The sequence below is a fragment of the Megalopta genalis genome, unplaced genomic scaffold (genome assembly GCF_051020955.1).
Source record: "Megalopta genalis isolate 19385.01 unplaced genomic scaffold, iyMegGena1_principal scaffold0051, whole genome shotgun sequence".
Classification (NCBI taxonomy): Eukaryota; Metazoa; Arthropoda; class Insecta; order Hymenoptera; family Halictidae; genus Megalopta; species Megalopta genalis.
Genome location: NW_027476120.1, coordinates 407,501 through 423,123, shown reverse-complemented (window position 1 = coordinate 423,123; position 15,623 = coordinate 407,501). Strand labels below are relative to the sequence as shown.

The window sequence follows — 15,623 nt, the reverse complement described above, 5'->3', positions numbered from 1 at the left end:
GTTTTCCGGGAAACATCGATTCTTCCGATCTAGAAAGAGACAGAGACAGTCGATCCGCGTTATGATAAATATTTCGAGGTTCCCGATTCCACAAATTTATAAAAAGTTTACGGCTGTGTAGCGGGGATCAGAACGAGTAATTTCATGTATAAAGTTTAATTAAACTCCCAATAGTTTGCCGGGAAACATCGATTCTTCCGATCTAGAAAGAGACAGAGACAGTCGATCCGCGTTATGATAAATATTTCAAGGTTCCCGATTCCACAAAATTATAAAAAGTATACGGCTGTGTAGCGGGGATCAAAACGAGTAATTTCATGTATAAAGTTTAATTAAACTTCCAATAGTTTGTCGGGAAACATCGATAGTTCGATCGCGCGAGAGAGACAGAGAAACGAACAGACTTCTTTTCGATTTACGGCTAAAATAAATTTTTCTAATTTTTTTCAATAACATATTCTTGCTTAGATAACTTTTTTACATAGGGATTAAGCATTTAGAACGATACATTGTTTAAAATAAGGGCACTTTACTCTTGACATTTTACGGTTTTTTCAATTTTCTGAAAAATCCTATCATTAGATTTTTTTAAAAATACGATATTCTTGCTTAACTAACGTTTCTACATAGGGATTAAGCATTTAGAACGAAATCTAATGTCAGAAAATGGCACTTTACTCTTGACATTTTTCGGTTTTTTCAATTTTCTGGGAAATCCTATCATTAGATTTTTTTAAAAATACGATATTCTTGCTTAACTAACGTTTCTACATAGGGATTAAGCATTTAGAACGAAATCTAATGTAGGAAAATGGTACTTTACTCTTGATCGGTACGTTGGGACTTTGAAAATATTCGGGCGTTCCAATCGCTCGTCTGTTGCATCATAGCGCGTCTCGGCGCAATCGACCGATTCGCTCGATCCATTATTTTCGATTTACGGCTAAAATAAATTTTTCTAATTTTTTTCAATAACATATTCCTGCTAAAATAACTTTTTTACATAGGGATTAAGCATTTAGAACGATACATTGTTTAAAATAAGGGCACTTTACTCTTGACATTTTACGGTTTTTTCAATTTTCTGAAAAATCCTATCATTAGATTTTTTTAAAAATACGATATTCTTGCTTAACTAACGTTTCTACATAGGGATTAAGCATTTAGAACGAAATCTAATGTCAGAAAATGGCACTTTACTCTTGACATTTTTCGGTTTTTTCAATTTTCTGGGAAATCCTATCATTAGATTTTTTTAAAAATACGATATTCTTGCTTAACTAACGTTTTTACATAGGGATTAAGCATTTAGAACGAAATCTAATGTAGGAAAATGGTACTTTACTCTTGATCGGTACGTTGGGACTTTGAAAATATTCGGGCGTTCCAATCGCTCGTCTGTTGCATCATAGCGCGTCTCGGCGCAATCGACCGATTCGCTCGATCCATTATTTTCGATTTACGGCTAAAATAAATTTTTCTAATTTTTTTCAATAACATATTCCTGCTTAAATAACTTTTTTACATAGGGATTAAGCATTTAGAACGATACATTGTTTAAAATAAGGGCACTTTACTCTTGACATTTTACGGTTTTTTCAATTTTCTGAAAAATCCTATCATTAGATTTTTTTAAAAATACGATATTCTTGCTTAACTAACGTTTCTACATAGGGATTAAGCATTTAGAACGAAATCTAATGTCAGAAAATGGCACTTTACTCTTGACATTTTTCGGTTTTTTCAATTTTCTGGAAAATCCTATCATTAGATTTTTTTAAAAATACGATATTCTTGCTTAACTAACGTTTTTACATAGGGATTAAGCATTTAGAACGAAATCTAATGTAGGAAAATGGTACTTTACTCTTGATCGGTACGTTGGGACTTTGAAAATATTCGGGCGTACGCGGCGCGCTCGGCGCTTCGAACAGCTCCGGTGTCCCCATTATTTTCGATTTACGGCTAAAATAAATTTTTCTAATTTTTTTCAATAACATATTCCTGCTAAAATAACTTTTTTACATAGGGATTAAGCATTTAGAACGATACATTGTTTAAAATAAGGGCACTTTACTCTTGACATTTTACGGTTTTTTCAATTTTCTGAAAAATCCTATCATTAGATTTTTTTAAAAATACGATATTCTTGCTTAACTAACGTTTCTACATAGGGATTAAGCATTTAGAACGAAATCTAATGTCAGAAAATGGCACTTTACTCTTGACATTTTTCGGTTTTTTCAATTTTCTGGAAAATCCTATCATTAGATTTTTTTAAAAATACGATATTCTTGCTTAACTAACGTTTTTACATAGGGATTAAGCATTTAGAACGAAATCTAATGTAGGAAAATGGTACTTTACTCTTGATCGGTACGTTGGGACTTTGAAAATATTCGGGGGTTCCAATCGCTCGTCTGTTGCATCATAGCGCGTCTCGGCGCAATCGACCGATTCGCTCGATCCATTATTTTCGATTTACGGCTAAAATAAATTTTTCTATTTTTTTTCAATAACATATTCCTGCTTAAATAACTTTTTTACATAGGGATTAAGCATTTAGAACGATACATTGTTTAAAATAAGGGCACTTTACTCTTGACATTTTACGGTTTTTTCAATTTTCTGAAAAATCCTATCATTAGATTTTTTTAAAAATACGATATTCTTGCTTAACTAACGTTTCTACATAGGGATTAAGCATTTAGAACGAAATCTAATGTCAGAAAATGGCACTTTACTCTTGACATTTTTCGGTTTTTTCAATTTTCTGGAAAATCCTATCATTAGATTTTTTTAAAAATACGATATTCTTGCTTAACTAACGTTTTTACATAGGGATTAAGCATTTAGAACGAAATCTAATGTAGGAAAATGGTACTTTACTCTTGATCGGTACGTTGGGACTTTGAAAATATTCGGGCGTACGCGGCGCGCTCGGCGCTTCGAACAGCTCCGGTGTCCCCATTATTTTCGATTTACGGCTAAAATAAATTTTTCTAATTTTTTTCAATAACATATTCCTGCTAAAATAACTTTTTTACATAGGGATTAAGCATTTAGAACGATACATTGTTTAAAATAAGGGCACTTTACTCTTGACATTTTACGGTTTTTTCAATTTTCTGAAAAATCCTATCATTAGATTTTTTTAAAAATACGATATTCTTGCTTAACTAACGTTTCTACATAGGGATTAAGCATTTAGAACGAAATCTAATGTCAGAAAATGGCACTTTACTCTTGACATTTTTCGGTTTTTTCAATTTTCTGGAAAATCCTATCATTAGATTTTTTTAAAAATACGATATTCTTGCTTAACTAACGTTTTTACATAGGGATTAAGCATTTAGAACGAAATCTAATGTAGGAAAATGGTACTTTACTCTTGATCGGTACGTTGGGACTTTGAAAATATTCGGGCGTTCCAATCGCTCGTCTGTTGCATCATAGCGCGTCTCGGCGCAATCGACCGATTCGCTCGATCCATTATTTTCGATTTACGGCTAAAATAAATTTTTCTAATTTTTTTCAATAACATATTCCTGCTAAAATAACTTTTTTACATAGGGATTAAGCATTTAGAACGATACATTGTTTAAAATAAGGGCACTTTACTCTTGACATTTTACGGTTTTTTCAATTTTCTGAAAAATCCTATCATTAGATTTTTTTAAAAATACGATATTCTTGCTTAACTAACGTTTCTACATAGGGATTAAGCATTTAGAACGAAATCTAATGTCAGAAAATGGCACTTTACTCTTGACATTTTTCGGTTTTTTCAATTTTCTGGGAAATCCTATCATTAGATTTTTTTAAAAATACGATATTCTTGCTTAACTAACGTTTTTACATAGGGATTAAGCATTTAGAACGAAATCTAATGTAGGAAAATGGTACTTTACTCTTGATCGGTACGTTGGGACTTTGAAAATATTCGGGCGTTCCAATCGCTCGTCTGTTGCATCATAGCGCGTCTCGGCGCAATCGACCGATTCGCTCGATCCATTATTTTCGATTTACGGCTAAAATAAATTTTTCTAATTTTTTTCAATAACATATTCCTGCTAAAATAACTTTTTTACATAGGGATTAAGCATTTAGAACGATACATTGTTTAAAATAAGGGCACTTTACTCTTGACATTTTACGGTTTTTTCAATTTTCTGAAAAATCCTATCATTAGATTTTTTTAAAAATACGATATTCTTGCTTAACTAACGTTTCTACATAGGGATTAAGCATTTAGAACGAAATCTAATGTCAGAAAATGGCACTTTACTCTTGACATTTTTCGGTTTTTTCAATTTTCTGGAAAATCCTATCATTAGATTTTTTTAAAAATACGATATTCTTGCTTAACTAACGTTTTTACATAGGGATTAAGCATTTAGAACGAAATCTAATGTAGGAAAATGGTACTTTACTCTTGATCGGTACGTTGGGACTTTGAAAATATTCGGGCGTTCCAATCGCTCGTCTGTTGCATCATAGCGCGTCTCGGCGCAATCGACCGATTCGCTCGATCCATTATTTTCGATTTACGGCTAAAATAAATTTTTCTAATTTTTTTCAATAACATATTCCTGCTTAAATAACTTTTTTACATAGGGATTAAGCATTTAGAACGATACATTGTTTAAAATAAGGGCACTTTACTCTTGACATTTTACGGTTTTTTCAATTTTCTGAAAAATCCTATCATTAGATTTTTTTAAAAATACGATATTCTTGCTTAACTAACGTTTCTACATAGGGATTAAGCATTTAGAACGAAATCTAATGTCAGAAAATGGCACTTTACTCTTGACATTTTTCGGTTTTTTCAATTTTCTGGAAAATCCTATCATTAGATTTTTTTAAAAATACGATATTCTTGCTTAACTAACGTTTTTACATAGGGATTAAGCATTTAGAACGAAATCTAATGTAGGAAAATGGTACTTTACTCTTGATCGGTACGTTGGGACTTTGAAAATATTCGGGCGTACGCGGCGCGCTCGGCGCTTCGAACAGCTCCGGTGTCCCCATTATTTTCGATTTACGGCTAAAATAAATTTTTCTAATTTTTTTCAATAACATATTCCTGCTAAAATAACTTTTTTACATAGGGATTAAGCATTTAGAACGATACATTGTTTAAAATAAGGGCACTTTACTCTTGACATTTTACGGTTTTTTCAATTTTCTGAAAAATCCTATCATTAGATTTTTTTAAAAATACGATATTCTTGCTTAACTAACGTTTCTACATAGGGATTAAGCATTTAGAACGAAATCTAATGTCAGAAAATGGCACTTTACTCTTGACATTTTTCGGTTTTTTCAATTTTCTGGAAAATCCTATCATTAGATTTTTTTAAAAATACGATATTCTTGCTTAACTAACGTTTTTACATAGGGATTAAGTATTTAGAACGAAATCTAATGTAGGAAAATGGTACTTTACTCTTGATCGGTACGTTGGGACTTTGAAAATATTCGGGCGTTCCAATCGCTCGTCTGTTGCATCATAGCGCGTCTCGGCGCAATCGACCGATTCGCTCGATCCATTATTTTCGATTTACGGCTAAAATAAATTTTTCTAATTTTTTTCAATAACATATTCCTGCTTAAATAACTTTTTTACATAGGGATTAAGCATTTAGAACGATACATTGTTTAAAATAAGGGCACTTTACTCTTGACATTTTACGGTTTTTTCAATTTTCTGAAAAATCCTATCATTAGATTTTTTTAAAAATACGATATTCTTGCTTAACTAACGTTTCTACATAGGGATTAAGCATTTAGAACGAAATCTAATGTCAGAAAATGGCACTTTACTCTTGACATTTTTCGGTTTTTTCAATTTTCTGGAAAATCCTATCATTAGATTTTTTTAAAAATACGATATTCTTGCTTAACTAACGTTTTTACATAGGGATTAAGCATTTAGAACGAAATCTAATGTAGGAAAATGGTACTTTACTCTTGATCGGTACGTTGGGACTTTGAAAATATTCGGGCGTACGCGGCGCGCTCGGCGCTTCGAACAGCTCCGGTGTCCCCATTATTTTCGATTTACGGCTAAAATAAATTTTTCTAATTTTTTTCAATAACATATTCCTGCTAAAATAACTTTTTTACATAGGGATTAAGCATTTAGAACGATACATTGTTTAAAATAAGGGCACTTTACTCTTGACATTTTACGGTTTTTTCAATTTTCTGAAAAATCCTATCATTAGATTTTTTTAAAAATACGATATTCTTGCTTAACTAACGTTTCTACATAGGGATTAAGCATCTAGAACGAAATCTAATGTCAGAAAATGGCACTTTACTCTTGACATTTTTCGGTTTTTTCAATTTTCTGGAAAATCCTATCATTAGATTTTTTTAAAAATACGATATTCTTGCTTAACTAACGTTTTTACATAGGGATTAAGCATTTAGAACGAAATCTAATGTAGGAAAATGGTACTTTACTCTTGATCGGTACGTTGGGACTTTGAAAATATTCGGGCGTACGTGGCGCGCTCGGCGCTTCGAACAGCTCCGGTGTCCCCATTATTTTCGATTTACGGCTAAAATAAATTTTTCTAATTTTTTTCAATAACATATTCCTGCTAAAATAACTTTTTTACATAGGGATTAAGCATTTAGAACGATACATTGTTTAAAATAAGGGCACTTTACTCTTGACATTTTACGGTTTTTTCAATTTTCTGAAAAATCCTATCATTAGATTTTTTTAAAAATACGATATTCTTGCTTAACTAACGTTTCTACATAGGGATTAAGCATTTAGAACGAAATCTAATGTCAGAAAATGGCACTTTACTCTTGACATTTTTCGGTTTTTTCAATTTTCTGGAAAATCCTATCATTAGATTTTTTTAAAAATACGATATTCTTGCTTAACTAACGTTTTTACATAGGGATTAAGCATTTAGAACGAAATCTAATGTAGGAAAATGGTACTTTACTCTTGATCGGTACGTTGGGACTTTGAAAATATTCGGGCGTTCCAATCGCTCGTCTGTTGCATCATAGCGCGTCTCGGCGCAATCGACCGATTCGCTCGATCCATTATTTTCGATTTACGGCTAAAATAAATTTTTCTAATTTTTTTCAATAACATATTCCTGCTTAAATAACTTTTTTACATAGGGATTAAGCATTTAGAACGATACATTGTTTAAAATAAGGGCACTTTACTCTTGACATTTTACGGTTTTTTCAATTTTCTGAAAAATCCTATCATTAGATTTTTTTAAAAATACGATATTCTTGCTTAACTAACGTTTCTACATAGGGATTAAGCATTTAGAACGAAATCTAATGTCAGAAAATGGCACTTTACTCTTGACATTTTTCGGTTTTTTCAATTTTCTGGAAAATCCTATCATTAGATTTTTTTAAAAATACGATATTCTTGCTTAACTAACGTTTTTACATAGGGATTAAGCATTTAGAACGAAATCTAATGTAGGAAAATGGTACTTTACTCTTGATCGGTACGTTGGGACTTTGAAAATATTCGGGCGTACGCGGCGCGCTCGGCGCTTCGAACAGCTCCGGTGTCCCCATTATTTTCGATTTACGGCTAAAATAAATTTTTCTAATTTTTTTCAATAACATATTCCTGCTAAAATAACTTTTTTACATAGGGATTAAGCATTTAGAACGATACATTGTTTAAAATAAGGGCACTTTACTCTTGACATTTTACGGTTTTTTCAATTTTCTGAAAAATCCTATCATTAGATTTTTTTAAAAATACGATATTCTTGCTTAACTAACGTTTCTACATAGGGATTAAGCATTTAGAACGAAATCTAATGTCAGAAAATGGCACTTTACTCTTGACATTTTTCGGTTTTTTCAATTTTCTGGAAAATCCTATCATTAGATTTTTTTAAAAATACGATATTCTTGCTTAACTAACGTTTTTACATAGGGATTAAGCATTTAGAACGAAATCTAATGTAGGAAAATGGTACTTTACTCTTGATCGGTACGTTGGGACTTTGAAAATATTCGGGGGTTCCAATCGCTCGTCTGTTGCATCATAGCGCGTCTCGGCGCAATCGACCGATTCGCTCGATCCATTATTTTCGATTTACGGCTAAAATAAATTTTTCTAATTTTTTTCAATAACATATTCCTGCTAAAATAACTTTTTTACATAGGGATTAAGCATTTAGAACGATACATTGTTTAAAATAAGGGCACTTTACTCTTGACATTTTACGGTTTTTTCAATTTTCTGAAAAATCCTATCATTAGATTTTTTTAAAAATACGATATTCTTGCTTAACTAACGTTTCTACATAGGGATTAAGCATTTAGAACGAAATCTAATGTCAGAAAATGGCACTTTACTCTTGACATTTTTCGGTTTTTTCAATTTTCTGGAAAATCCTATCATTAGATTTTTTTAAAAATACGATATTCTTGCTTAACTAACGTTTTTACATAGGGATTAAGCATTTAGAACGAAATCTAATGTAGGAAAATGGTACTTTACTCTTGATCGGTACGTTGGGACTTTGAAAATATTCGGGCGTACGCGGCGCGCTCGGCGCTTCGAACAGCTCCGGTGTCCCCATTATTTTCGATTTACGGCTAAAATAAATTTTTCTAATTTTTTTCAATAACATATTCCTGCTAAAATAACTTTTTTACATAGGGATTAAGCATTTAGAACGATACATTGTTTAAAATAAGGGCACTTTACTCTTGACATTTTACGGTTTTTTCAATTTTCTGAAAAATCCTATCATTAGATTTTTTTAAAAATACGATATTCTTGCTTAACTAACGTTTCTACATAGGGATTAAGCATTTAGAACGAAATCTAATGTCAGAAAATGGCACTTTACTCTTGACATTTTTCGGTTTTTTCAATTTTCTGGAAAATCCTATCATTAGATTTTTTTAAAAATACGATATTCTTGCTTAACTAACGTTTTTACATAGGGATTAAGCATTTAGAACGAAATCTAATGTAGGAAAATGGTACTTTACTCTTGATCGGTACGTTGGGACTTTGAAAATATTCGGGCGTTCCAATCGCTCGTCTGTTGCATCATAGCGCGTCTCGGCGCAATCGACCGATTCGCTCGATCCATTATTTTCGATTTACGGCTAAAATAAATTTTTCTAATTTTTTTCAATAACATATTCCTGCTTAAATAACTTTTTTACATAGGGATTAAGCATTTAGAACGATACATTGTTTAAAATAAGGGCACTTTACTCTTGACATTTTACGGTTTTTTCAATTTTCTGAAAAATCCTATCATTAGATTTTTTTAAAAATACGATATTCTTGCTTAACTAACGTTTCTACATAGGGATTAAGCATTTAGAACGAAATCTAATGTCAGAAAATGGCACTTTACTCTTGACATTTTTCGGTTTTTTCAATTTTCTGGAAAATCCTATCATTAGATTTTTTTAAAAATACGATATTCTTGCTTAACTAACGTTTTTACATAGGGATTAAGCATTTAGAACGAAATCTAATGTAGGAAAATGGTACTTTACTCTTGATCGGTACGTTGGGACTTTGAAAATATTCGGGCGTACGCGGCGCGCTCGGCGCTTCGAACAGCTCCGGTGTCCCCATTATTTTCGATTTACGGCTAAAATAAATTTTTCTAATTTTTTTCAATAACATATTCCTGCTAAAATAACTTTTTTACATAGGGATTAAGCATTTAGAACGATACATTGTTTAAAATAAGGGCACTTTACTCTTGACATTTTACGGTTTTTTCAATTTTCTGAAAAATCCTATCATTAGATTTTTTTAAAAATACGATATTCTTGCTTAACTAACGTTTCTACATAGGGATTAAGCATTTAGAACGAAATCTAATGTCAGAAAATGGCACTTTACTCTTGACATTTTTCGGTTTTTTCAATTTTCTGGAAAATCCTATCATTAGATTTTTTTAAAAATACGATATTCTTGCTTAACTAACGTTTTTACATAGGGATTAAGCATTTAGAACGAAATCTAATGTAGGAAAATGGTACTTTACTCTTGATCGGTACGTTGGGACTTTGAAAATATTCGGGGGTTCCAATCGCTCGTCTGTTGCATCATAGCGCGTCTCGGCGCAATCGACCGATTCGCTCGATCCATTATTTTCGATTTACGGCTAAAATAAATTTTTCTAATTTTTTTCAATAACATATTCCTGCTAAAATAACTTTTTTACATAGGGATTAAGCATTTAGAACGATACATTGTTTAAAATAAGGGCACTTTACTCTTGACATTTTACGGTTTTTTCAATTTTCTGAAAAATCCTATCATTAGATTTTTTTAAAAATACGATATTCTTGCTTAACTAACGTTTCTACATAGGGATTAAGCATTTAGAACGAAATCTAATGTCAGAAAATGGCACTTTACTCTTGACATTTTTCGGTTTTTTCAATTTTCTGGAAAATCCTATCATTAGATTTTTTTAAAAATACGATATTCTTGCTTAACTAACGTTTTTACATAGGGATTAAGCATTTAGAACGAAATCTAATGTAGGAAAATGGTACTTTACTCTTGATCGGTACGTTGGGACTTTGAAAATATTCGGGCGTACGCGGCGCGCTCGGCGCTTCGAACAGCTCCGGTGTCCCCATTATTTTCGATTTACGGCTAAAATAAATTTTTCTAATTTTTTTCAATAACATATTCCTGCTAAAATAACTTTTTTACATAGGGATTAAGCATTTAGAACGATACATTGTTTAAAATAAGGGCACTTTACTCTTGACATTTTACGGTTTTTTCAATTTTCTGAAAAATCCTATCATTAGATTTTTTTAAAAATACGATATTCTTGCTTAACTAACGTTTCTACATAGGGATTAAGCATTTAGAACGAAATCTAATGTCAGAAAATGGCACTTTACTCTTGACATTTTTCGGTTTTTTCAATTTTCTGGGAAATCCTATCATTAGATTTTTTTAAAAATACGATATTCTTGCTTAACTAACGTTTTTACATAGGGATTAAGCATTTAGAACGAAATCTAATGTAGGAAAATGGTACTTTACTCTTGATCGGTACGTTGGGACTTAGAAAATATTCGGCCGTACGCGGCGCGTCTCGGCGCTTCGAACAGCTCCGGTGTCCCCATTATTTTCGATTTACGGCTAAAATAAATTTTTCTAATTTTTTTCAATTACATATTCTTGCTTAGATAACTTTTTTACATAGGGATTAAGCATTTAGAACGACATATTGTTTAAAATAATGGTACTTTACTCTTGTGATTTTTCGGTTTTTTTTGATTATTTTGAAAAATAAATTTTTGTAATTTTTTTAAATACGATATTCGTGATCAGTGAACGATTTCACATATGGATTAAGCATTTAGAATCGTGCGGAAGCGTTATTAAAAAAGTTTACTCGATGCGATGGGACTTTGAAAAGTTTGTGAAAATTTTCATATTGGGAAAAAATGTGTAATTTTTTGTCTAGTTTACGGTAATGTAATTTATTTTAATGTTTACTATAAATTTTTTTTTCGTTCGTTCACGCGCTATGTTACAACAGCACGGCCGGGCGGTCTGTTGCCGCGGCGGTTTACACTCATAAGCGCGCGTGCTATTCGGCCGGCGGCGCCGGCGTCCTTGCCGGCCGTTCGGTATCTATAAGAGATACACGGTCCGTGCGAGGCGGACGGAGCAGAGCGGGTTTTGGGCCAATTCTACGATCTCGGTCGAGAAGCTGTCTCAGAGCTCCTTCGGGGCTTCGGTCCTGACTGTTTCGTGCCGTTTACGTTACGGACTTTTCTCCACACAGCGTGGCCACGGGTCGGTGTCTTTGACCGAATGGCCCATATGTGGCAAGCCCTACGGGGTTGGTTACCCGTATGCACTTTGTATGTATACTCGTACTCACTGAGCAATCGACTCTTCTGTCCGAGCGATGGAAAAATTTTTTAAAATGCATCTGTAAGATTTGGAAGCAAATCGTACCAATTGAAAACTGTGGCTAAAATGAATAGCCCAGTGGAGAGAGAAAACTATCAAAAAACTGATTTTTTAAATCAAGAGGTGTCAGAAATCGAAATGCCTAGCGCGAGCGGAAGAACACGCTTTCTCGCCAGTCCAGCATGTGTCCTGTCCGTTCTTCCTCGGCTTGCCGATTTTGCCCAGATCAGAGGTTTCGTGCTTCCGGCGGTCAGAAGATCAGCGTGAGCGTACGCGCTTCCACGACTATGGCATCACCCATGTACTTTTTCCTTTGAATATATTTGAGTACATAAAAAATATTAAAACATATAGAGAGAACTGTGTCTTGGATCTTAAAAATTTGTCAATAGCGATGATATATTATTACTTAATTTGAAGTATTTGTACGTTTTAGCTGGGACGTACATTTATCTTACAAGATGTTAATAGCGAGACTCTTGAAGATAAAATTATCTTGTGATTTTATGAAGGCAAAGATAGAAACGTACGAAGCTGGCGTACGTAGAAAAATGTGATTTTATGATAGAACAAAAATATAATACGTACGTTTTTGGGCGTACGGTAAAATATCTGTATGGTAGAAAAATGAAAGAAATTGAGCGTTAAAGAAGATATGTTACAAGCGCGGAATGTGGCAAAACTTGTACATATTTGAAAGAGAAAAGTGGTGTGTCGACCTGACATATATATATGAAACAGGCGACGATGGAAAAGGATTTAAATTTTGTCCATTTTATATATACATATTGTATAGTTCCCTGGTTGATCCTGCCAGTAGTCATATGCTTGTCTCAAAGATTAAGCCATGCATGTCTCAGTACATGCCGTATTAAGGTGAAACCGCGAATGGCTCATTAAATCAGTTATGGTTTCTTAGATCGTACTAAAATTTACTTGGATAACTGTGGTAATTCTAGAGCTAATACATGCAAAACAGAGTTCCGACCAGAGATGGTAGGAACGCTTTTATTAGATCAAAACCAATCGGTGGCGGGTGTTTACACTCGTCCATCGTTTGCTTTGGTGACTCTGAATAACTTTGTGCTGATCGCATGGTCTTATAGCACCGGCGACGCATCTTTCAAATGTCTGCCTTATCAACTGTCGATGGTAGGTTCTGCGCCTACCATGGTTGTAACGGGTAACGGGGAATCAGGGTTCGATTCCGGAGAGGGAGCCTGAGAAACGGCTACCACATCCAAGGAAGGCAGCAGGCGCGCAAATTACCCACTCCCGGCACGGGGAGGTAGTGACGAAAAATAACGATACGGGACTCATCCGAGGCCCCGTAATCGGAATGAGTACACTTTAAATCCTTTAACGAGGATCCATTGGAGGGCAAGTCTGGTGCCAGCAGCCGCGGTAATTCCAGCTCCAATAGCGTATATTAAAGTTGTTGCGGTTAAAAAGCTCGTAGTTGAATCTGTGTGTCACAGTGTCGGTTCATCGCTCGCGGTGTTTAACTGGCATTATGTGGTACGTCCTACCGGTGGGCTTTGCTCTTCACGGGGCGGTCCAACTAATATCCCATCGCGGTGCTCTTCACTGAGTGTCGAGGTGGGCCGGTACGTTTACTTTGAACAAATTAGAGTGCTCAAAGCAGGCTACCTTCGCCTGAATACTGTGTGCATGGAATAATGGAATAGGACCTCGGTTCTATTTTGTTGGTTTTCGGAACCCCGAGGTAATGATTAATAGGGACAGATGGGGGCATTCGTATTGCGACGTTAGAGGTGAAATTCTTGGATCGTCGCAAGACGGACAGAAGCGAAAGCATTTGCCAAAAATGTTTTCATTAATCAAGAACGAAAGTTAGAGGTTCGAAGGCGATCAGATACCGCCCTAGTTCTAACCATAAACGATGCCAGCTAGCGATCCGCCGAAGTTCCTACGATGACTCGGCGGGCAGCTTCCGGGAAACCAAAGCTTTTGGGTTCCGGGGGAAGTATGGTTGCAAAGCTGAAACTTAAAGGAATTGACGGAAGGGCACCACCAGGAGTGGAGCCTGCGGCTTAATTTGACTCAACACGGGAAACCTCACCAGGCCCGGACACCGGAAGGATTGACAGATTGATAGCTCTTTCTTGATTCGGTGGGTGGTGGTGCATGGCCGTTCTTAGTTGGTGGAGCGATTTGTCTGGTTAATTCCGATAACGAACGAGACTCTAGCCTGCTAAATAGACGTAATTATGGTATCTCGAAGGCTCTCGGCTTCTGCCGGTGGGGTTTTTACTACCAACGTACAAACAAATCTTCTTAGAGGGACAGGCGGCTTCTAGCCGCACGAGATTGAGCAATAACAGGTCTGTGATGCCCTTAGATGTTCTGGGCCGCACGCGCGCTACACTGAAGGAATCAGCGTGTGTTCCCTGGCCGAAAGGCCCGGGTAACCCGCTGAACCTCCTTCGTGCTAGGGATTGGGGCTTGCAATTATTCCCCATGAACGAGGAATTCCCAGTAAGCGCGAGTCATAAGCTCGCGTTGATTACGTCCCTGCCCTTTGTACACACCGCCCGTCGCTACTACCGATTGAATGATTTAGTGAGGTCTTCGGACTGGTGCGCGGCAATGTTTCGGCATTGCCGATGATGCCGGGAAGATGACCAAACTTGATTATTTAGAGGAAGTAAAAGTCGTAACAAGGTTTCCGTAGGTGAACCTGCGGAAGGATCATTACAATGTTCCAATATATCTCAAAGAGAGAGGAGAGGAGGAGAGAAAATGAATTCGATTAGTTTGTGGATAAGAATTCATATAAAAAAAAAAGATATTGTTGAGCCCGCCAGATCATTCGTGCGTGATTTACACGGCCAGACGTGTGTACTACACGTATTAGGCCTTTGATCTGCGTTGCGTAGGCCACAACAAATCTTTCAAAGAGAGAGAGATATATGTGTTGTTGGGGTTTGTGATTATGAAGGTGCCCCAACGCACAAAAATATATAAAAATGTACAAAGTTGGGATGTGGTGTGGTGGAGAAGAGTTGGGCCCGACCAGATCATTCGTGCGTGATTTACACGGCAGACGTGTGTACTACACGTATTAGGCCTTTGATCTGCGTTGCGTAGGCCATCTTCCTTCCAAGACACACACGTGTTGGGGTTTGTGTGATTTTATGATAGTGCCCCAACACGGAAAAATAAGCGTACGAGAAGAGTTGGGCCCGACCAGATCATTCGTGCGTGATTTATACACGGCCAGACGCGTATTATATTACACGTATTAGGCCTTTGATCTGCGTTGCGTAGGCCATCTTCTCGATAGAGAGAAAGCCAATGTATTCTTTTTTCTTTCTTTACACACACACACACAGTTGTAGTAGGACAGGGAGGGATGCGAGCGTGCTAATCACGCTTCCTCAAGTCTTCGCTGTGGTGTGTAAAAAAAAAAGAAAAAAAGGAATCGTTGGGAAAGTCCAAAGGACGAAAATATCGGGCAGTCTGAAGATAACTTAATGCTCGTTTACATTGGTATCAAGAGAGACCGGCTTGTGTAGCTCGTTTCAATGCTGTGTCGTTGTCATTGACACCCTACTCTGTTGCGCGCTAGTGGCAGCATGAGCGTGGGACGTATATATATATATGACACCCAGCTAGAGCCGGCCGTGAGTCCGTCCGGTGTAAATAACGACGA

The 15,623-nt window shown here is 35.5% G+C and overlaps 1 non-coding gene across 1 annotated transcript; it reads left to right on the top strand.

Annotated features, from left to right (window-relative positions):
• The first annotated feature begins 12,744 nt into the window (after nt 1-12,744).
• On the top strand, nt 12,745-14,665 carry LOC143261420 (small subunit ribosomal RNA). The gene has a single exon (XR_013035548.1). It is a non-coding gene; the product is annotated as a small subunit ribosomal RNA (ribosomal RNA).
• Nucleotides 14,666-15,623: the final 958 nt, after the last annotated feature.